Raw genomic sequence first — 24,405 nt, forward strand, 5'->3', positions numbered from 1 at the left:
AGCCCCAAGTAAATGTTGTCCTTTATAAGGGTAGCCTTGGGCATCATGTCTGTTAACAGCAATACAAACCCCAACTAAAACACCTATGTAGGTTGCTTAAACGATACAATAGAATTTTAACTGAGTTATTTTTATTACTTCTATTGTTTTAAGAAGTAAATGATCGATCTCCCATTATGGCTTAGGCTTGCCTTAACCTCACTATGTAGTCCAGGCTGGCCTTGAACTTGTGACAATCTTCCTGCTCAGCTTTTCAAGTGCTTCAATTAGATAGACATTAATTAATTTAAGTTTTTTTCATGATTAAAAAGTCTATTCCCAGTAAACTGTAGATTTAAAATTCATATTAAATTTTAAGGCCAGGCATGGTGGCACATGCCTTTAATCCCAGCACTCGGGAGGCAGAGGCAGGCGGGTTTCTGAGTTTGAGGCCAGCCTGGTCTACAAAGTGAGTTCCAGTATAGCCAGGGCTACACAGAGAAACTCTGTCTCGAAAAACCAAAAAAAAGAAAAAAAAATTTAAGGGACACAGTGGCAGGAAAGAGATACATTTCTACAAATCCTATAGCAGGTTCAAATGGAGGAGGATAGATGCTAGCTTTTGGATAATCATTTCTGGAGTGTATGAAGAGCAATGTAAAATGAGTGGGTGCTGTATATTACCCAACACAGAGCCAGGGCATTGGTTCCAATGGCTGTCTTGTGGTTTTGCCAATCTAATTCCCCTCTGACTATTTTTATTTACTTTTGAATGTGATTAAAAAGGAAGAAGGCAGGAAATTTAAAGAATAGGTGATTTAACAATTTCTCTAATCTCCCTAGGTATTTGATTAAAACAATGTGTCCTTTTAGTAACTATATCCTGTAAGTAATATGACAGAGATCACTACTCAGATGTAATACTTACCAAAGGCAACACCAATATGAGAAAAGCATTCAGTGTATATAATAATGACACTTCATAAGAAGTTTCTGAGAACAGAGATGATACTGGCTGAGATCAATAACAATATAGCTTTGTCTTCTGGTCAATAAGTCATAGAAATTATTTTAACTAAGTAGTGTAATCTTCAGTAGTAGAAAAACACCAAAATCACAATGGAAATCACTTAGGCAAATCTAATACTAGTAAGTCATTTTGATCCCACTAACCTATGTTAAAGAGGACTATCACAGTTCATTATCTTTTTTAAAATATTTTTTATTAGGTATTTTCCTCATTTACATTTCCAATGCTATCCCAAAAGTCTCCCATACCCCCGCCCCCCACTTTTTGGCCCTGGCATTCCCCTGTACTGGGGCACAATGCAGGTAGGGGCAATGCTTTCTGATTTTTAAAGTCATAAGCAGTTGTGCTTGTATACAGCAATGAGCATGCCATTTTAGGGATACCATGAAACAAATTTGTGTTGTCCTCTAAAAAGTTGAGAGTCTAACGTAGGGTCTATCTCCAGGTAGGGAACAGCACACTGCACATGATAGCCTATGTGCACATGATACCCAACAACCCGACTTATTTCCATGATATTTCTTTCACTGTCAATAGGACTTATAGGGCCAAGATCCCTGGGTTCAAATTTTTTTCCATCATCATTAGGTGAGTGACCCTAGATAAATGACTCCATTGCTTATGCCCCCTTATCTATAACATAGGAAAGAATAAATGTATCTTCCTCATTGTATTTGTATCACATTACCACATGTGAGAATGACTGCCGTGAGACATGTTGCTTGAAGCTTGCCTTTACAAATCACCTTGTACCCAACCTCTTTCTCACCAAGTCAACAATGTCATTTGAGATCATTTATAAATATGTACTCATTTTGCTTATATGTTGTGCATTTGACCTGTTTGTAATTGAAAAGCAATGTAATCAATCTTACTATGCTTTGGAGTCACCAATGTATTATGCTCCCTATTTCCCCTATATGACCTATTCATGTCCTTGACGCAGAACAATGTGTGCATGCACAAGATGTGGGAAAATCATTTTCTGGAGGCAGAGAGCCATTGAAAGCAATGCTCCCAGACAAAAGCTGTCGATAGCAATGTGTGGGCATAGAATGATAATATCTGATTGGGGTTTTGTGTCCTATTCTGAGTCAACAGGGCCAAAAAACCAATTTCCTTCCTTCTGAGACTCTTGTAAAAGACTAAGACAAAAATTCCCCATTTTTCAATATCATATTTGCTGTGCTGGTCAGCAGATAGTTATGACTTTTTTTGTCCAGCAGAGATCAGAGTTCTCCAGAATAAATAAGGTCTACTCTTAGGTAAACAATACTAGACATCAATTTCTGTTATTTTATTTTATGTGACTTCATCACTAACATTTACTAAGGTATTTCTAAAAAGTATATTTTCATGATAAAAGAGCAGGAACATATTTTTAAAGATCTACTTTTAATTTTACTTGCATGAAAACTTACATGTCTGTATGTATATATGTCACATGTGTTCATGTGCCCAAGTGGGCAAGAAGGTGCTAGATCCTCTGGAACTAGAATTACAGGCAGTTCTGAGCTGCTCAATGTGGATGTCAAAAACAAAACTTGGTCTTTTGGAACCAAAGCCAACAGCATCCGGTCAAGGTGCACCTGCAGCCTCTCTGACTCCTCTGCTTCCTTGTCCCTCTGCCTGCCTCTGAGCATCTGCTAAACATCCTGAGAGAGGTAACTCAATCACAAAAGAGCACACATGGTATGTACTCACTGATAAGTGGATATTAGGCAAAAAGTGTGGTACACCCATGATACAACTCACAGACCACATGCAGCTCAAGAGGAAGGAAGACCATAGAGTGGATGCTCCAGTCCTACGTAGAAGGGGAACAATATACTCAAGGGAAGTAAAGGATGGGAGGGACTTGGGAGGAAGATAGGAGGGGGAGGGGTGAGGCCTCAGCTATAAAAGCTCCGAATAAACTGCCTTTGTCCTCATTCGGATGGTCTTCATCTCTGAATAGTAATCACCTATAAAAGGCTCAAGAGAAACTGCTATTTAAAGCATATGTTTACAACATTTAATCAGATAACAGTGTTTTTAGGGATAAACAGAAAGGACAGAGAAGCCAATAAATTCATTATGTCTGAGTGAGGCCCCCCCCTTTTTTTTCCCAGAAAAGAAAATGCTCTAAATGACACATAAATTATTTATAGTATTCTGAAACTTAATGAGTAAAACATACTGGTATCAGGGATTTGTAAAATGATACAATAAGCAAGGAAGAGTTTATTCTACCTAAGTAGCCTGTGGACAGAAGCGTAGTGATAAGTGATCTGGGAAATGATTTGTGATCTGTAACAACCAGAGATAAAGCTGCTATTCCTGCATATGTTTAAACAGGTCTGTATGAAATCAATGGGATACCGTTTCTATATTGTTTTACCTACTTGGTCACTGACACAGTCTGCATTTAATATACACTCCAGAAGAGGAGGGCAATTGAGATCAGCTCATCCCATAATGCACTGTGGAGAGGGGAGACTGAGCCAGGAAACAGAGAAGAGTAGAAGTGGGTGGTACTCACTCTTTGGAATGAACACAGGCCTCATACTATTGTTTTGTTTTGTTTTTTAATTTTTAAACTGGATATTTTGTTTGTTTACATTTCAAATGTTATCCCCTTTCCCGGTTTTCCCTCTGCAAACCCCCTATTCCATCCCCCCTTACCCTGCTTCTATGAGGGTGCTCCCCCACCCACCCACTTACTCCTGTCTCACTGCCCTAGCATTCTTCTACACTGGGGCATCAAGCCTTCACAGGACCAAAAACCTCCCTTCCCACTGATGCTAGATAAGGCCCCTTCAGCTCCTCTAGTCCCTCCACTAATTTCTCCATTGGGGTTCCTGTGCTCAGTCCGAGGGTTGGCTGTGAGTATCCACATCCATATTGGTCAGAATATGGCAGAGTCTTTCAGGAGACAGCTGTATCAGGCTCCTGTCAGCAAGCACTTCTTGGCATCAGCAATAGTGTCTGGGTTTGGTGTCTGCATGTGGGATGGATCCCCAGGTGGGGCAGTCTTTGAATGGACTTTCCTTCAGTCTCTGCTCCACTCTTTGTCCCTGTATTTCCTTCAGACAGGAACAATTCTGGGTTAAAGCTTTAGAGATGAGTGGGTGGCTCCATTCCTCCACAGGGGGTCCATGCCTAACCTCTGGATATAGTATCTCCCTCCTCTTTGTAGGGTATTCCAGTTAATGTCATCCCCATGGGGTCCTGGGAGGCTCCTGCTTTCTTGGCATCTGGGACTTTCTGGTTGCTACCCCTAGTTCCCCATCTCCCATTGCTACACACCTCTGTTCAATTTCCTGACCTCTCTGTACATCTTCTCCATCTCCTCCCATACCTGATTCTGCACCTCTTTTCCCCTCCCCTTCCTAACTTCCTCCCAAGTCCCTCCTACCCTCTACTTCCCTTGATTATTTTGTTCCCCCTTCTAAGTAGAACTGGAGCAACCACTCTATGGTCTTCCTCCCTCTTGAGTTTCATGTGCTCTCTGAGTTGTACCGTGGGTATTCCATGCTCTCTGTTTAATATCCACTTATCAGTGAGTACATACCATGTGTATTCTTCTGTGACTGAGTTATCTCACTCAGGATGATATTTTCTAGATCCATCCATTTGCCTGTGAATTTTGTGAAGTCACTGTTTTTAATAGCTGAGTAGTACTCCATTGTGTAAATGTACAACATTTTCTATATCCTTTCCTCTGTTGAGGGACTATGGGTTATTTCCAGCTCCTGGCTATTATAAATATGGCTGCTATGAACATAGTGGAGCATGTGTCCTTATTACATGTTGGAGCATTTTCTGGGTATATGTTCTAGAGCTTTCAGGTGTGCTGTTAAGCTGCTAATGTAAGCTCTCTTAAGTTTCTTTTTGGAGGCACTCAGAGCTATGAATTTTCCTCTTACCACTGGTTTCATTGTGTTTCATAAGTTTTTGTATGTTGTGCCTTCATTTTCATTAAATTCTGAAAAGTCTTTAATTTCTTTCTTTTATTTCTCCTTGACCAAATTATCATTGAGTAGAGTGTTGTTCAGCTTCCATGTGTATGTGGGCTTTCTGTTGTTTTTGTTGTTATTGAAGACCAGCCTTAGTCCTTAGTCCGTGGTGATCTGATAGGATGCATGAGATTATGCATCAGTCTTCTTGTATCTGTTGAGGCCTGCTTTGTGACCGATTATATGGTTTATTTTGGAGAAGGTGCCATGAGGTACTGAGAAGGAGCATATTATTTTGTTTTAGGGTGAAATGTTCTATAGATACCTGTTAAATCCATTTGGTCCATAATTTCTGTTAGATTCACTGTGTCTCTGTTTAGTTTCTGATCTGTCCATTGATGAGAGTGGGATGTTAAAGTCTCCCACTATTATTGTGTGAGGTGCAATGTGTGCTTTAAGTTTTAGTAAAGTTTCTTTAATGAAGGTGAGTGCCCTTGCATTTGGAGCACAGATGCTCAGAATTAAGAATTCATCTTGTTAGATTTCTCTAGGATGGTGATATACCCAGCCATTATTTTATTTTTTAGGATTGTTTGGGTTATTGCGGATCTTTTCTGTTACCATATCAAATTTAAGATTAGCTTTTTAATCTCTGTGAAGAATTTCATTGGAATTTTGCTTAGATTACATTAAAATCTGCAAATCCCAGAAGATGGGATGGCCATTTTCACTATATTAATCTTACCAATCCATGAGCATGGAAGGTCTTTCCATATTTTTTACCCCATTTTCATTTTATTTTTCAGTGTCATAAAGTTTTTATCATATAAGTCTTTCAGTTTCTTGGTAAGACTTACTTCATATATTGATGCTATTAACAATGGAATATAACTTAGGACTCAGATATATATCTATCCATCTATGTTCACCTAACTTTTGACAAAGAGTACAACAATAAACAATGGGGTAAAGCAACATGTTCAACTGGTTGTTTGGGTCAAACAGGATTCAATGTAGAAGAATGAAACTATATTCTTAGCTCTCACCATGCACAAAACTCAACTCCATAGGAATTAAATATCGCAACATAAGATCTGATAGAGTAGAAAGTGAATATTCTTGAACTCATTGATACAGTGAAGGCCTTTTTCAAACAGTGTCCTGAGAGCATAGGCATCAAGACCAACAATTAATAAATGGGACCTCATAAAACTAAAAAGATTCTGTATCGAAAAGGACACCATCATCTGAGTGTAGAGACAGCCTACAAAACTGGCAAAAACTTCATCAGCTACACATCTGACAGAAGGTTACTTTCTAGAATAGTCAAACAACTAAAAAAAATAATAAATAAAAAGACTCTAGGCATGGAACTGAACAGAGAAAAAAGTAGACTCAAAAGAAAATTACAAATGGTTGAGAACCTTTATAGAAAATGTTCAACATCATTAGCTACCTCAAAACAACTTTCAAAATTCATTTTACTCCAATCAGAATGGCCCCCTAAAAAACCCAAAAAACAAAAAACAAAAACAACAACAAAAAAACAAAAAACAAAAGAAACTAATGACCACAGAAGGGTGGTATGAGTGTGAATAAAGGAACACTAATTCATTACTGGTAGGAGTGCAAATTAGTGAACCCATTATCAGTGTGCAGGGTCTTCAGAAATTTAGAAATAGATCTGCCATGTAATTCAGCTATATCACTCTTGGGCATATACCCAAAGGACTCTGTATTCTACTTTAGAAATATCAGATCATTCATATTTACTGATACTCTACTCACAATAGCTAGGAAGTAGAAACAGCCTACATATCTATCAAATGAAGAATAGATAATGAAAATGTGGTACATTTACACAATGGAATAATACTCAGCTGTTTTGAAAAATGAAATTATGAGATTCACAGGTAAATGGGTAGACCTGAAAATAATCATTCTGAGTAAGGAAATATAGACCCAGAAAGACAAATGTCACATGTTGTTTCTCATATGTGGATATCAACTATGAATATGCAGATAAGTAAATTTCACTTCAAATACAGACAGAGGACAGAAAATGACTGAGGAGCAATGAGAAGGGGATTCAATTAAGGGGACAGAATGAAGTGCCATGAAGGGTTACAGCAGAATAAAGGAACAGGAAAGGCTAAATTGAAGTAGAGGAAGGGAAGGTATGGAGGGGAAGGTTAAATAACACTAACCGATCTTTTAGAAAAAAATCATATGGAATCCTACTAATGTGGAAACTTACACACACACACACACTTATTTATATATGGAAGTTAAAATTATTCACCCTATAATGGGGTGATGCTATCCCCACAAGTGAACAAATAAAAGCTCCCCTGCCTGGAATGGGTTATTTCTTTTGGAGTTTCTGTCTACTGAGGTCCCATAGGTCCCCAAATATTACAGGCTATTGTTGCCAATGTTCTTTGTTACCCTCCAAAACATGACAGTAAGACCCTATTGCTGAAAACACCACATACTTGAGTTATAGAACACTGTGATATCAGGCTGGTCCTGACCTAAAAGCTCCTTTCCTCCTGGTGAGTTTTCATAGTGCCAGAATGTACTGTGTATGCCTCCAGAGGAGAAAAGCAATAATGAAAGTTCCCCAGGAGTGAGCTTTGTAAGCTCCAGCACACTGTCCTGACAAACCATGTTCACATGCAATTGTGAAAGAGTGCAACAGTGGCATAAGCATTACAGAAACAACAACCCTCTTTCGGACTGCATTTTAGTCCTGCCCCACAAGATCGAATCCACACCTAACAAACTATCAGTCCAAGAGCCTGTGGCTAGACAGGTCACAGGCCCTAGAGGACATGCTACTATTATTCTGCAAAAAGAATATAATGTTAAACTGATTCCTAATGAATTATCATTACACCCACAGATATGGATATGCATACATTTTTCAACCTCCATAAGAAAATCTTCCATTAGTGGTAGATGGTAAATAACACAGAGACTTAGAACTGGAAAAGGTACAGAGACTAGGAGACTTTAGAACATTCAAGGATATCACAAGAAGAACTGCAGAGTCAACTAACCTGGGCCCCAGTGTGGGGGTGGGTCACGGACACTGAAGGAGCAAGCAAAGAATATACATGGGCTAGACCTATGTACACTTGCAGCAGATGTGCAGCCTGGTCTTTATGTGGGTCCCCTAACAACTGGACTAGCACTGTCTCTGACTTGGTTGCCTGTCACTGGGGTCCCTTCCCCTAACTAGACTGCCCTGTCTGGCTTCAGTGGAAGAGGATGTGCCTAGTCCTACTAGGACTATATGTCCAGGGGTGGGCTGGTACCCGAGGAATGCTTCCCCGTCTCTGAAGAGAAGGAGTGGCGGTAATGAGGGGAGGGATTTGTAAGAGTAGGGCTGGCAGGAGAGGAGGGGAGGGTCTGTGATTGGGATGTAAAGTAAGTAAAAAATAAATTAAAAAAAAAAAAAAAAAGAACTATGAGAACCCACTTAATGAGAACCCAGAGAAGCACATGGCTCTTCTTCGTACTTGTTTCTTGTGTTCTTTCTCCACGTACCATTCTCTCACAGACTTCTTTCCCATCATGCCCTCTGATGTATTCTGGGCTTTCCCAGGGCTCTCTAGCCTCCACTTCCTGCTCTCATTGTCTGGCCTGAAACTTTTTCCTTCCTCCCAAGAGACTGCTCCCACAGCATCTCTGCTAGGAGACAAGGAAGTGGGGCGGTCCACTCCTCCTTACCATCAGGCCACAGCTCTTCTAGCTGCCAGAAAAACAAGCTTTCAGTAGGGAAGTGAGTAAGAATATGCCCATTAACATACCTCTGTTACATAAGCCTCTCTCTGCCCTTGCCTTTTGTCATCACTTAAAAAACAAAAAACAACACTCTTTCATACTTCAACCTCAGCCTATTGTGTCAGGCTCTGCCTTGTCCACGCCTCATTTATTTCCTCAAGGTGTATCTACAACTCTTCATTTTGCACATTACCTGGGTTCCTTCCATAGACCCAGTCACCTGAGAGATTTCTCCAAATTGCATCTGGTACTTAAACATAAAATCAAACTCTGTATACGTCTCCATGCATGCCCCAGTCCACAGGTCCACAGGTTCCCAACCTGGCGGCATTGCCTGCTTCTGTGATCTAAGGAGACAGCACCCTAGATGGATCTATCAACCCCCTCCAGTCTTCTCCCTCTGTCAACCGTGACCACTGTTTAGGACATGCCCTGCTCAGACGCTCTCAGATTTGTCGTTTGTCATGTCTTTTTCCTGGTTATTCTCTCAAACTTTCTTATTAGAATTTCTGTAATAACCTTCTGAATCATTGGTTCTCAAACTGTGGGTCGTGATCTCTGTGGGGGTCAACTGACCTTTTCACAGGTTCACATACACATATCCTGCATATCAGATATTTACATTATGGTTCATAATAGTAGCAAAATTACAGTTATGAAGTAGTGACAAAAATAATTTCATGGTTGGGAGTCGCCACAGCATGAAGAACTGTATTAAAAGGTCACAGCATTAGAAAGGTTGAGAGTCATGGCTTCAAGTCATTTTTCCCCACACTCTAAGCCTTATTTTCCTCTTCCCTCCTCTCACCCACCCCTCATGTTTCTGGCTGAGTAACTTAAAATGCACAACCTTATTACATTTTTCTTAACTTTATTTAGCAAAGCATAAAATGGTCATATGGTTGTGTCCCCTGCAAAACTTTCCATTTTAGTTGCTAGTCATAGTGTTCCCCTAACTCACCTTTCTAACAATGTTACAAGACACTGAGGTAAATCCACATTGGGCTGCAGGCTCCTGAGGTATGAAATCGCCTAGTCAATACCCACTATTAAAAACTTCAGGAAGCTGGGCAGTGGTGGCGCAAGCCTTTAATCCTAGTACTTGGGAGGCAGAGGAAGGCAGATTTCTGAGTTCAAGGCCAGCCTGGTCTACAGAGTGAGTTCCAGGACAGCCAAGGCTACACAGAGAAACCCTGCCTCAAAACAACCAACCTCCCCCCGAAAAAAAAAAAAAAAAACCAAAAACCTTCAGGGATCCCAAGCAGAAACCCTCCCTGCGCCTTTTCCCCTCTGCAGTCTGATGTCCCTCCATTTCCCTTCCTTTGTTTCCTCACTAAATGGCGGTGCCCCACAGCCTCTATCCCCACCTCAGCTGTCCCTGAAAACCCAGAGGACAATCTCTGTCTTGTCTCCATTTTCCAACCCTCAGTCAGAGCACTCTCTATGGAGCTTTCAGGAAATGCTAAAGAGTGTGATATATACCATGAGTTTCCACTTCACTCAATATCTACTTTTTTTTCCTGTTTAAATGGATAAAGTTTAAGGCTTTTAAAAATGTCAAGAATTATAATTTACCTTAAAGCTGATTAATATTTCAAAGATACTTTCAAAATGTTTTGATTAAGACAATCATGACCTTTCTTTAGAAATATGGAGAACATAATTTATTCATAGGAAAATGTACAACTGGAGCCGGCTGTAAAGTGGGCTCTCCCCACAAAGATTGAGATATCAAGTATCGTACCAAGAGCCTCAGGTATATTGGCCAAATGACTTTCTGTATTCCCTTATGGACCTCTGAATCCAGAAATTACACTTAATTATTAATGACGGGAGAAAAGCATAAGAATTAACGTTTGCCACTGCTTTCTACATATGGGGGGAATACTTTGTTTTATGCCTAAAGGTTGCCATACTTTAATAATCAGTTACATCTATTCTGATTACATATTCTAATAAAAGGATTACATAAGAAAAATGAGTGATATTAAAAAACTATCCCTATAGGTTTACAACAGCTTGTCTCATAAGTTTTTCACTTCAAAATTTAATTTTAGAGTTCACTGATGAATTCATTTTCTGTAGCTTAACTGTTATGCATGCTTTTTAATATAAAACATTATAAAAAGAACATTGCAAAATGCCAGAGGCTTTCTTTGATTTCTCTAAAGCATAAAGTGAATATTTACAATTTAAACAAAAACGACGACCTTAAGTAAACAGTTCCTGTATGAAGACCTGTACATTGCCAGAAACAAACCATCAATATTGGTGCCTGTGTCTGAAGGAAATGAATGACAGATGAATTATCCTTTAGGCCTTTCATCTTTATCTAGTTACCAGATCTCAGTCACCCAATTACTACATTATAGTGACGTCCTTCAAAAGGGCTAAAGGTAGATGCCCTAAGGTTTGGGGTCTCTAAAAGGCACACGGGTGTTCCTGAAGCTTAAGAGGGTCTGTCCTTTATAATCTTGATTATTGACATCTTTTTATATAACTGAACAGAATTTAAAATACCTCCCATAAAGTAGAAAGTTTGGGGCTAGTTTTAAGCTCATAACATCTAAATATTCAGTTATACTTTTTATGTTAATATTAGTGAAGCCATTAAGAATATGTGAAGGCCTGGGAAGAGATGGCCCAGCCAAGTGATAGGGACAAAGTTAGTACAGAATAAAGTTTAATTTTAATTATAATAGCTATTTATCAAATGACTGCTGTATATAAGGTCTATTCTAAAAATTAAAGTGTATTATGTAATAGTAAAACCCAAAATAACCTTAGGGAGTCGGTAATGCTACTTTTAATGTGCTGATCAGGACACGGAGCCAGAGGGGTTGAGTTACTTGCCAGCTAATATCTGAAAGAGCCAACGTTCAGTAGTACTACTCTGATTCCAACATTTTGGCCTTAGTAGCTATGCTAACCTGTTTAACTTCTTTGATTAGTACCCAGGAGGCAATTTATTTAAAATGCGCTGAATTTATTAAACAGATGAACACAAAAACAGACAATTGATCATGCTAACTCCTCTCAGATCCAGCCCTATACCCCTCAACTTCATGTCCTCTTTAAGAGTTTAATTTTAATATTTACTTGCTTTTATATAGGCTTTTACTAGTTATCTTAATTTTACTTCTTTTATTTTTGACATTGTAATTACAGCATTCATCCTAAAATATTTTTATCCCCTGCTGTGTCTAATTTGTACTGTTCATATGCACATGTGTGTGGGGCCATCCACTTGCCAGGGACAATACACCTAAAGAAAACTGACAATCCTTCGGCTAGCATCCACCAAATGTCAATAGCTTCCTAGCTAGGGAAGGGAAGATTGTGTGATATCTTTACATGAGTCTTCTCAAGGATTCAAGGGAAGCTATTCACTTATTTAGTTTTGACTATTATTTTTATTGGATACTTTCTTTATTTACATTTCAAATGTTACCCCCTTTCCTAGTTTCCTCTCCGGAAAGCCTCTCTCCCATCCCTCTTCTCCCTGCTTCTATGAGGGTGTTCTCCTACCCACTCACCAACTCCCACCTCCCCACCCTGGCATTCCCCTAAACTAGGGCATTGAACCTTCACAGAACCAAGGGCCTCATCTCCCATTGATGCCAGATAAGGCCAATCCTCTGCTACATATGCAGCTGGAGGCATGGTAGCTCTATGTGTACTCTTTGGTTGGTGGTTTAGTCCCTGGAAGATCTGGGGGCGGGGGATCTGGTTGGTTGATATTGTTGTTTTTCCTCTGGGGTTGCAAACCGCTTCAGCTCCTTCAGTCCTTCCCCTAACTCCTCCATTAGGAACCCCATGCTCAGTCCAATGGTTGGCTGTGAGCATTCTCCTCTGTCCTTGTTAGGCTCTGGCAGAGCCTCTCAGGAGACAGCTATATCAGGCTCCTGTCAGCAAGCACTTCTTGGCATCCACAATACTGTCTGGGTTTGGTGACTGTATATGGGATGGATCCCAAGGTGGGGCAGTCTCTGGATGGAGTCTCCTTCAGTCTCTACTCCACACTCTGTCTCCACATTTCCTCCCATGAGTATTTTGAAAAGCTTTTAAGGCCCATCATGTAGCCTCTGATGTATTGTCATTTTCTAATGCTTTCCCAGTTCAAGGTCCAATGATGGCTCTCACTGTCATGATGCTCTTCTGATAAAGTCCAGGGTATTGTATATCAGCTCCTTACCCAACCTAAGCCAACTATGCATTTCCCTTTTTCTTTTGGGAAGGTATGATAGGTGAGCAAATCTGATAAGATACAGAAACTCTAAAAAGCAAGGATAGTGTAGGTGGGCTGGCTAGCCAGCTTCCATGATCCCCTTCCTAAGAAGTATATGTTGGGCACTATTTCTCTGTTACAACTGCAACAAATTTTAACAGATTGTGAAGAAAGCCCCCAAGTCTGTAGACCATACCCAGACAAGGAGTTAATGAGAAACAAATACAGCTACCTCTTAGGAGCATGCTAACTCCTAAATGTGGGATCAAAGACAGTTTAGTCTAATTAACAGCACTTGAGCCACCTGCATGGTGGGAGAAGTGAAAGGTCAGTTAAGTGCCAAACAATCAAGGTAGGAACTTACACAGCCTAAGTCAGAGACAGGTCCAACTAGGTACCTAGCACATGACTTGCACATAATCATCTCCCTTGTTGAGTCAGGGGGACATCACACAGTACCTTAGCCCTCCATTGGCTCAGCCCATAACAGTCTAGAGAAGAAACCAATCTCAATAGAAATGATGTCAACCTTTGTCCAGTTCTTGCTGTGGCCCTATAATAACTCCAGAAAGGAAGTTGGCTTTTTTCCCCTCCTATTTTGGAGTTTCTCTCCTTTCCCTTTAATTTCACACTTGTCTTCAACTTCTCACTTGTCATTTTCTGTAGCTTAGCTGTCATACATGCTTTTTAATATAAAATATAAAATATTACATAAAGAATATTGCAAAATGCCAGGGACTCTCGGATAACCCTAAGCATGAGATGACTATTTACAATTTAAACAAAAATAAATCATCAATATGGGTCTACTAGGGAAGGAATTATTAATAAATTATCTATCTATCTATCTATCTATCTATCTATCTATCTACCCATCTATGTAGGTGTGTGTGTGTAGGTGTGTGTGTGTGTGTGTGTGTGTGCGTGTCATTTAGAAAAAGACTCTCATAGCTCATGCTAGCTAGAACTTACTATGTAGTATAGGATGACCTTAGACTTCTGATCCTCCTACCTCCATTTAGTTTCTAAGATTGCAGGCCTCAGCTTCTCTCATATAAATGTCATCTCAGTGGTCCGTGGGATGCTTGGTGCAAACCATCCTCTGACTCGGACATGCAGTGGCAAGGAGCACTCAGGACTTGGATAAGGACTTGGATTCCATGACCCCAGGAAATGCTCACAGAGCTCAGGAGAGTGGCTCCGGGCCACGGAGTGGACCAAGAAACAGACAGAATAAGGTTCAGCATTTTTCCAGGTTGGCCCACAAGAGCTAAAAGTTTCAGTGAGGCCAGAAGTCTGCTTCAGTCATGGTCACAAACCCTGGAAGGGTTTGGGACACTGTGGGAAAGACCCCAGGAGACACTGTACTAATTTTTATTTTATTTATTTTATTTTGTATTTAAAAATAAGTTTTCAGCATTACAGTTACAAAGTGTTACCAAGGTAAAATAGTCAAATTTCCCTTTTGTAGGATTTGTTTAAACCTCAAGTGTAAGGTCGCCTTATGATGGTGTGCAGCATCTTGTAATGAAGAAGCCGAGGCAATGCTGCTGGGAGAGGGGAGATTCTTTACTTGATACCTACTCACCACAGACTTGACTTAAAATGGGGAAGGGCCGCTCCAGACAACACAATGTGCTTCTCTTTCCTTCTTTGTTACCTAGGAAGGTTCAGGGTCATGCTGGTGCATCTCACAATGGACTAAACTAGTTTTTATTGGTTTTGGTTTTTGTATCATGTTTTAAGTTTAATCGTTAGTAATTCCATGCCTCAAATTCCCTCCCCTCCCTGACCTTTCCCCACCTCCCAACCCATCCATCCTCAGGTTCTTTATCTCTTAAGACAAACACCAAAGCAAACTAACAAACCATGGAGTCACATTTGTGCTGACTGATTGCTACTGAGCACGATCCCAGAGAGGGCTTGGGAGGTACAGAGCTTACACAAATGAAGCCATCGCAAATAAAAGAGGCAGAGACACAGGACTCCTACAAGTTGTTTGCCAACGTTGCCGTCATTGAGAACTCACTTGCCCAGAGAACTAACTGTTCTGGTCAGTATGCCCCAGAATCCAGTGATGAACCTTGTGCACCTATCAGGCCCCTGGCCATCAGCCCGTCAGTTTGCAATACTGTGAAGCCCTTTTCGGCCGACTGTCCTCTACTGTCCTCTCAGATGCCGTACATAAAACTTCGTAGCTTTCTACACTAGGACTACTCAGTTCTGGGAAGCCTTCCCCACCACCATTCTTTGTATACCCAACTCTGCAGCTGGCACTAAAACAGATGGCTTTTCTACATATTTGCCATTTCCCCGAGCCCCACTTTTAACGTTTATTTTCATTCTTTAAATGAAATTGTGTGTATGTATTCTACACATGTATAAACCACATAAACTTTGATGAATGACTATATCTAGCTAGTTAATTCGTGTAGTTACCAATTTTGTGGTGAGAATAATTTACATCCATTCTAGCATTTTTCAGGAACACAGTATGTTAACGATAGTGGTTGTGTTGTGCAATCCCTCTCTGCAGTTTACTCTGCTACCTGAAATTCTGCATATACTGAGTCCACAGTACTCTGTACCTACAACAACCCACACGTCACCATTTAACACTTTCTAGGACAGCAATTGCTTTTGATGCCCCATGACTGAAATCACACAGTATTTGTTTGTTTGTTTTCTGTGCCTAGCTTATTTCACTGAGCATTTAAAATGTATATTAAATATAAGATATATAAAGATCTTATACTTTTTCAAATATCTATCTATCTATCTATCTATCTATCTATCTATCTATCTATCTATTTAATGTGCACAGATGTTTGATCTGTATATAGGTCTATACACAGAGTATATACCTGATACCCAAGTAGTCTAGAAGAGAGCACTGAATCTCATGAAACTGGGGTTATACCCAGCTGTTAACTGGGTATCAAGAATCAAACCTGGGTTCTCTGAAAGAGCAGCCAAGGGTCTCAACTCCTGAGCCATCTCTCTTGCCCTACCATATTCTGTATCCACTTATCCACTGACAAACAAGTTGATTGATTCCATATCTTCGCTACGGTGACTAGTGCTGCAATAAATATGGCCATGCTGGTGCTGATGTGACTTGCTGAGTTATACACAAGAGGAGGGCAGTATGGTGGTTTTATTTGTAATTGTTAGAGGGCTTCTGCAGTGTTTTCTATGACAGATATACTACTTACACTTCCATCAGAAGTTTGTACGGGTCCTTTTTCTCCATTTCCTTGCCAAAAGTTAATATATTTTATCTATTATAAATAGAAGTAATATTTACTGCAGTCTACTCTGATTCCTTTTTTTTTTTTTTTTTTTTTTTTTTTGGTTTTTCGAGACAGGGTTTCTCTGTATAGCCCTGGCTGTCCTGGAACTCACTTTGTAGATCAGGCTGGCCGCAAACTCAGAAATCCTCCATGCCTCTGCCTCCTGAGTGCTAGGATTAAAGGCATGCGCCACCACGCCCGGCTGATTCTTTAATAATTATGTTGAACAATTCTAACATTTCTGTTAGAATTCATCTAAGAAATGCCTATTTTGATATTTTTTTAAAATGGGCAGTTTTTGCTATAAAGTTGTTAGCATTCCTTAGATACTGTAGATACCACCTCATCTTATGGAGTTTGCAAACATTTTCTTCAATTTACATGTTATTGTTCCATCTGCATACTGTTTCTCCTATGGTATTAACCATATGGTCTTTTTCAACTTTGGTATAAAATAATAAAAGTAATGACAAATACTTTGTTTCTATTGCCCCCATGTTGGCATTCTAGCCAGATGTTGCACCTGGAAGAATACCAGTGATTTTACCTTACATTTCCATTTTACCTGCAGCCCAGGCTGCTCTCAACCTCATAACTTCCCTGTTTCCCAAATGCTTGATTCCAGGAGTGCCAGGACACCTGCCTTTTTTTCTGTTGCCTTTGGAAGTTGTTTTGAGTCCTATACTGAAGTCTTTTATTTTCTTGAGTTGAATCTGGTGGGAATGAAGTTCAGGTCGAATTTTGTTTTCCTGTGTTTGGCACATACTCCTGAGTACAATCCAAAGGAAGGCTATTCAGTGCTGCCTCTCTGTTGTTATGAGGAATCACTGGAACTTTTAACTGAGATGTACAACACTTGGGTAAGTGCAGACATCAATAATATTGATCATGCTAGCCCTTGAACACTGGTTATCTTTTCATTTTATTTGTAGATTCTTTAATTTCTTTCACTGGTGTAGAAATGTTTGGTTCTGTTCAATTGAGTTATTCCTACTATTTCATTTCTGTTGTTTGTATCTATTTCAGACAAGTTTTTCTTGATGGTTTTTAGGTGATTTGCTATCAGCATACAGAAACGCCCTGATCATTTAATGTTTGTGCCTTGGCATTTTACGAAGTTCATTTATTATTTCAAGATGGGAAGCTAGAATAAAAGGATTTTCTGTCAGTAAGATAGAACAGTCTATAAACAGCACACTTTCATTTCCTCCTTTATAAACTGGGTATTTTTAATGTTCTGGGCAAAACTTCCAGTGCTATTTTGAACACAGTGCTAATTTAGTATTCATGTGGCCCTGGGATTAAACCATAGTTCCTAACTAGTGTCAGTATTGGAGGTAGGAAAGGAAAATGGCAAAATGATCTCCAATCTCTTCCATGCCCAATGCTCCTTAATTTGATGGCCTCTTTCTTTGATTATTATTGTTTTATATATATATATATGTATATATATATATGAATAAGTATATAATGTGACTTCCTGAGACCATTTAGAGTACCTTGTTTATATAAGACTCCAGAGCTCACTACTTTATAAACATTTATATGCCAACATTTGGACAGCTGTCATGAAATGGACATACTCTTTGATACATATACTTTACCAAGACTGGATCATGAATAAAGAAAATCTAAACAGACTAATAGGAAAGGAGATTAAATTACTTATAAAATGTCTCAGACAAAGACAAGAACTGAACCTGATTGGCCCCATTACTGAATTATTGCAAACACTTAAATAAAACCCAGTGGCGAAAATAATCAAAAAGTAGGAATTATTACACATTTACTTCATAAGGCTAGGTGATATTAAACTCAGAAAATAATGTACAATTAAGAAAAATGAAGTATAATGTCTCTCTAAGCCCACAGGCAAAATACTTAATAAAATACTTGCAACCCACATAAAACATTTTGAAATTTTTCTTAATGGTCAAGTATCATAAAATGCACTTGACTCAATAAACTTATAATTATAAGTGAAATAAAATTAACATGGTATACCAAAACAATGACAAAATTCATATGATCTTTTCATTGTATGCAGAAAACTGACAAAGTAAGCAGAGTTATTTGACAAAAACTCTCTCTATATTAAAGGTTTTAGATAACAAATATATGTTTCTAATAATGCTATACTGATGTTGTATCTATTATGCCCTTTCATTTCCAATTTTGATTTTTTTTTTCTTCTCTAAGTAAGGATTTGCTTTTTAAAAATCTCCTCATCATTTTTGATCCTCTGTAACTATTTTTCTAGAACTGCGGCTCTCAACCTTCCCAAAGTGGTGACTCCTTAATACAGTTCCTCATACTGTGGTAAGCCCCAAACATAAAATTGTTTCATTGCAACTTCGTAATTTTGCTTCTGTCATGAACTGTAATGTAAGTACCTGATATACAGCCCCCATGAAAGGGTCATCCAACCCCAACGGGGTTGTGGCCCACAGGTTGAGAACTGCTGATCTAGTCTCTTTTTCAATAATTTCTATAATGACCATTATTACTTCCTTCTGATTTGGGGCTCAGTTCTTGTTTGCCTACTTCCTTGAGGTGCAGAATTTGGTTTTGTTTTTCAGGCTATTCTTTTGCTTTGATACAGGTTTTGTCTCAGTAAAGACTTGATGAAAGACTGTTTCCCTGGTTGCTTTTACCCCTTGAACTATGTATTGATTCCTGTTTATCTGAGAAGGTCTCCACCTATTCCAGTCTTCATAAACTAGCTTTTCCCCTGGGAGAATCCCAAGGAAAGGAGAAGTCAGTGGCACAGACCAGTTGTGGCCACTGTGCCTCCAGGAAGTGTCAGAAGTGCGTGCTGCCTAGCACTGACTAGAGCCGAAGACCAATGGATTTAATCCAATGGAGGTATGAGCTGGGAACCAAGTTTGATGTGGCAATATGAAGCCTAGGGTTTTGCTGTCCAAGTGCTATCACCTCAGGCCTCAGGGCTTAGTATAAAGGGACAAGAGTGGAAAATGTGGCGATGGATATCTGGCTGGCCCTGGGTACCAGTGTCTAAGGCCCACATCATCATCTGATATCACATGTTACATTCTATACCTGGTCTTTCTACAACGCAGATGTCAGCTTTCTCCATACCACACTGCCTCAGACTGGAATGGGGCTGGCACTAATACAGCAGAGAGCCAATACCAGCTACTAAACAGAGCAGCAGAAGACCCTGAACTTGAAGACACATAAGCACTGCAATGAGCATTGTAAAAAGGCCAGTTTGCACAGTTTCCAGCACATCCCTTCTTCCTGTGCTGTACTGGAAGCTGTCATGCGGTTTCCTTGTTGGCTGGGGAGGTATCCGTGGTTTCCCTGGTTGGGGACAGGGAGAAAGACTGGGAAGGCATTTCTGTGGCAGGAAGATTCGCAGGGAGTTCCACTGGGGCATCTTCTTTTGCTTTCCTCTAGTCTTCGCAAAATGACCTTTGGCTCTACATGGCGAATCCTGAGCATCAGTGGTACATCTGTATTTTCCTTGTTGGAGAAACGGAACCAAAACTACACAGCTGAGATGAAGCTGTAACGCATATGCTTCATAGCTGGATATTTCCCTTAGCAATTTCACAGACACTGACGCTCTTTTCCTCTCTGTGGAAATGAAGTCAACAAAATTCCATAATTTTTGTTTCAAACTTGAGTCTCTTCTCAGTCTGACTAAAGTGGCTTTCAGTGAATTTGGGAAGATAATTCAGGTGTTCATAAAGTATGTAGCCATGCTAATTCTTGTTTATGTATTTTTCTCTCTGCCTCTCATCAGTTACGTAAGCTTCAAAACCCACAGTAGGCCGTTTGCCTGCTGGAGAACCAGGGAGTTCAAGGTCTTAATAGCCTTAGAACCAAGAAAATCTGTCACAACTTGTAGTCTGAGGCTACAACTCTGAGGGTCAGAGGGCTGGCTGCTAATACCAGCCTGAATCCGAGGCACCAAGCCTGGGTCTAAGGCAGGAGCTGGCCCTCCAGCCCTGCTTTCTATCAGCATCATTGAATTTAGGATTAAGATTTTCGATAGCCATGCATGAGAACAATGTGTTTTCATCCCCGCCCCCCCCCCCCAACCCCTCCCATGACCTCCATTAGATACTGAGGACGTTCTGCCCTTTATTCTGCTCATTTCACATCAATGGCCAGAGTAGGTAGATACAGGCCTCCCACACATTCACATTCACTTGTGTCCCTGCTCAAACCCCTGGGTAAGGGGACACAGAGAACACGCCTCTAAGTGCAACAGACGTGAGCGTGTACAACTCAATACCTTTTGTTCTCTGGTTTTTGTTTTTGTTTTTGTTTTTTTATTTTTGTTTGTTTTTAAAGAGAGCCTTACCATGTAGCTTTAACTAGCCTCAAACTTGCTATGTAGATCAGGCTGGCCTTGAACTTGCAGATATCCTCTCAACCCTGCCTCCTGAGTGCTGGGAATAAACATATACACCAATATAACCAGCTTCACTGAATTTTTAAAGGCATGAGTTTTATGCCTAATGTCACAACTTTGTCAGTGGACTTTGTCACTTTGTCAGAACCCTTCCTACCAAAAAGCCAAGCTCAAAAGCTTTCTTCAGGGGCCTTTTCTTTCGGAATATATTTATATAGAGAATTAAAAACAATATCATTTAAAAAGGTATTCAACCAGATGAAAACCCAGAAGTACTGCTGTATGGCTTTGATTTCTGTGGAACTCTGTTTGCTCCTGGCTGACAAAGTGCAGAGATTGCTGTCTGAGAAGAGAGGAAAGATGAGGGGGGAAAACACGGGTAGAACGCTGTCAGTGTACAGGGGAACCCACCCGGACACGGGTGGATCTCTGTCAGTCAGTGTACAGGGAACTCACCCGGATGAAACATGTGGGCTTGCTTCTTCTAATGTGGAAATGGGAAGCACTTCTAGAAAAGCTCAGCTCTTTTACCCTTAGCTAAGACCATAGCAGATCATTAGGATTTAAGGGGAAACGCATTAGGAAGTTTGAGTTGTTTAAGAGAGGTAGGGAGGGATATTTGGATATCAATGTGAATGAATGAGAAACTCATGGGGTTACCAGGGGTGCAGGTGGGAGGTAGAAGCCATGATACATGTGTTCAAGGGGATCAGTGTAGGTATGGTACAGAGAGTGAGGAGATAGAAGGCCACTGGTGGCATCGCAGAAGGCAATGCACTGTAGTAAAGCTAACTTTCAGACAGTACTTACTGCCAAGAAGTTGTAAAGTAATGACATAATGCCTCAATCCTCTAATCCCAGAGAGTTGAAGGCTAGTGTTGGCTACAAAGCAAGTTTAACGTTAATGCTGAGGCAGCTTTGTCACAGTTCTATTGGGAAATTCAAGCCAAGGGCTGTTTCAGGTGTACCAGCTCAGGACGACATGCACAATAACTCCATTTAGGAGTGAAGAACCTCATGTTAGTCTATTATAAACAAAAGATGTTCTCATCAACATGCACATGACTCACCAAGGCTTGTCATAAATAGTGGTGGAAATACTAGATAAATCAGAACTTACCAGCTTTACTGAAGGTCACCAGCAGATATGTTGTGGGGACTTGACATAATCTACAAAGTTCACACTCGAAAACCAAAAACTTGAGTAACAACAACAAATAACACACACACACACACACACACACACACACACACACACACACACACATAATCTCAAAATGTTTAAAGTAAATATTCAATTTTGTATTGGTCTGCATTCATGGGTATACTCAGCTGCATGCAGACAATGGACCCAAAGACAGACACATACAAGGAAGCTTTTGTTACACTAGTACATTTATTTGGTCTCTAAAAACAGGATATAATTTGTACAGTTTTCCTATATATGTCATACTCTACAAAACTGGTACCATTTTATAGAAAGCAGGGTCTGAAATGCTCCTGGTGTGTTGGTATATTGATGGTTAATGTGGAGAGATATAATATCCCTTTTTATTTGAATCCATCTCCCTGCAAAAGGAGAGGGGATTGAAAAGAAATAATGTACCAAGAAAATATACTCAAGTCTACTTGGCTCTTGGGTGTAGGCCTTGGCAGACACCTGCGCATGGGTGAACAGTGCTGGAGCATCTTCTACTGACGAAGGCATTCTCTTACGGTGGGCAAACACCTCTGAGCACTTTCACTCTGCTTCCCACTTAGAGTGCATATTTGTTTTCCATGAAAAAGGACTGTACAAAATAAGCATCTTCAAATGAAGATGTCTGTTTTTAAAGATAGTAGTTATGTATTTGTATCCATGCAGGTAGATTATAAAACATTCATTACCACTAGTATATCTTTAGGAGAAAGGTAAGAGATCTATGCCAGAGAGCAATAAGATCTCTGGTTTTAAAACTTTCCACCTGCCAAATGAAGTCAAATTAATAATTCAGTTAGCTATAAAATACCGCAATCAATAAAACAGCTTTTAACTCAATTGGGGTGCAATGCTTTAAGACAATTGCCTTATAGACCACTCCATTCTTGATTTGGCACACACACACACACACACAGAGAGAGAGAGAGAGAGACAGAGAGAGAGAGAGAGAGAGAGAGAGAGAGAAAGAAAGAAAGAAAGAAAGAAAGAAAGAAAGAAAGAAAGAAAGAAAGAAAGAAAGAAAGAAAGAAAGAGACAGAGAGACAGTCAATTTTTCAAAAATAAAAGGGGGGTAGAAAAAAATGTAGCATGCAACAAAAGCAATTGCTACCAAAACAAAGTCAGCTGTTTGCTGATCAGGAACAGTAGGAAACAAAGTAGCCAAAGACAGTACATGGCCAAGGAACCACCTGCTAGACATATTAACATGAACACTACAACCTCTAGGCAGACTGGGATAAAGATAAGCCATTTCCAGCAAGTTCTGAAATGTCCTTTGTCCATGGATTGTACTCTTGATAGCAGGTTACAAAGTAGACTAGTAATGAAATTACAACAACTCCATGCTGTGTGACAACTGGGCCGCACAGAACAAAATGACCCTAAAATATGTCTCCCCCCTCCCCCACATGTTTAACTGGTAGAAAAATCAACAGTATGATCTCACTAAGCAAAGTAAACACAACACCCATAAAAACTGCCACTACTGTAAAATCAATCCACAAAATTTAAAATGTCAGCATCTTACAAATGAGAAAAAGAAGTAGTCAGAATTACAGGGGTTCCCTTCCTGTGCTATCACAGTCACAACAACAGAAACAAAAGTAAATAAGTGGGACCAATCAGAGAAAACGATCTGCATAACAGGAAACAACAGACAAGCCTACAAGCTGTGCAATAGGAAAAAATCTGCAAACCACACACCTGTAATAGGCTAATCTACAGAGGATGCAAGGGGCTCTTACAGCTCAATAGTTAAAGATACAAAAGCCTTCTCACACTAAGGCAGAAAACAATATATACTTCTATAGAAACAGACATACAAATAGCAAGTGCACAGAGAAAAACTCCACTTATTAATCCTTAAGAAAATGCAAATAAAAGCCACGGGGAGATTTTACCCCATTTCTGTTTGGGTGGTGATTATAAAAGAACAGCAAGTGCTGGTCAGCAGGTGGAGGAGAATAAGCTTTATACACTGCTGTGTGTTGGGGAGGGTGGTGCAGACATGACAGGTCCTCAAAAAAGGTTCACAGAATGAAACTACCGTATGGTCTTGTAGCCCCATTTCTGGGTATTTATACTCAAAAGAGTTGAACGCAGGGTTTGAAAGATGTCTGAAAGTTCATTGCAATACTATTTATTTTTGTCATATTTCACAGGCAACAGCCATGTACATCAACATACAACCAATGGACAAGTCTTGAATGCATTCTATCTAGTGAGGTAATCTCACAGAGGCAAATAGTATAATCCCATCTGCACTTGGGCAAATTCTCCAAATCAAAGCAAGGGATGACTGCTGCCAGCAGGCTGTGGGAGAGAACAATAACCATTATGAATATATTTTATTGCTACGATGTTCCTTTAAGCACGATGAGTCAATGTTGAGATATTTACTATAAATCATTGTACTTCCAGTCAGTAAAAATGATTCTAGACTTCAGAATCTGTTATCAGAGTGGACTTCAAATTGTGCTCTTAGAAAATGAGCATAACAAAACTGTGCAAACATCAAAGGAAAGTTGTTTCCAAAAAGATGCCGTCTCTTACCATGGCTATGCCC

General features: G+C 39.8%; 1 protein-coding gene and 1 long non-coding RNA gene across 14 annotated transcripts in view; one reads left to right on the forward strand and one right to left on the reverse strand.

Annotated features, from left to right (window-relative positions):
* The window catches only part of Rnf180 (ring finger protein 180), a 164,252-nt gene that overhangs the window by 64,857 nt on the left and 74,990 nt on the right, over positions 1 to 24,405 (reverse strand). The window lies entirely within an intron of this gene.
* Gm52064 overlaps positions 1 to 24,405 on the forward strand; it is an 81,469-nt gene that overhangs the window by 4,977 nt on the left and 52,087 nt on the right. The gene's annotated exons all lie outside the window — the stretch shown is intronic.

Source organism: Mus musculus, chromosome 13 (assembly GCF_000001635.26).
Source record: "Mus musculus strain C57BL/6J chromosome 13, GRCm38.p6 C57BL/6J".
Lineage (NCBI taxonomy): Eukaryota > Metazoa > Chordata > Mammalia > Rodentia > Muridae > Mus > Mus musculus.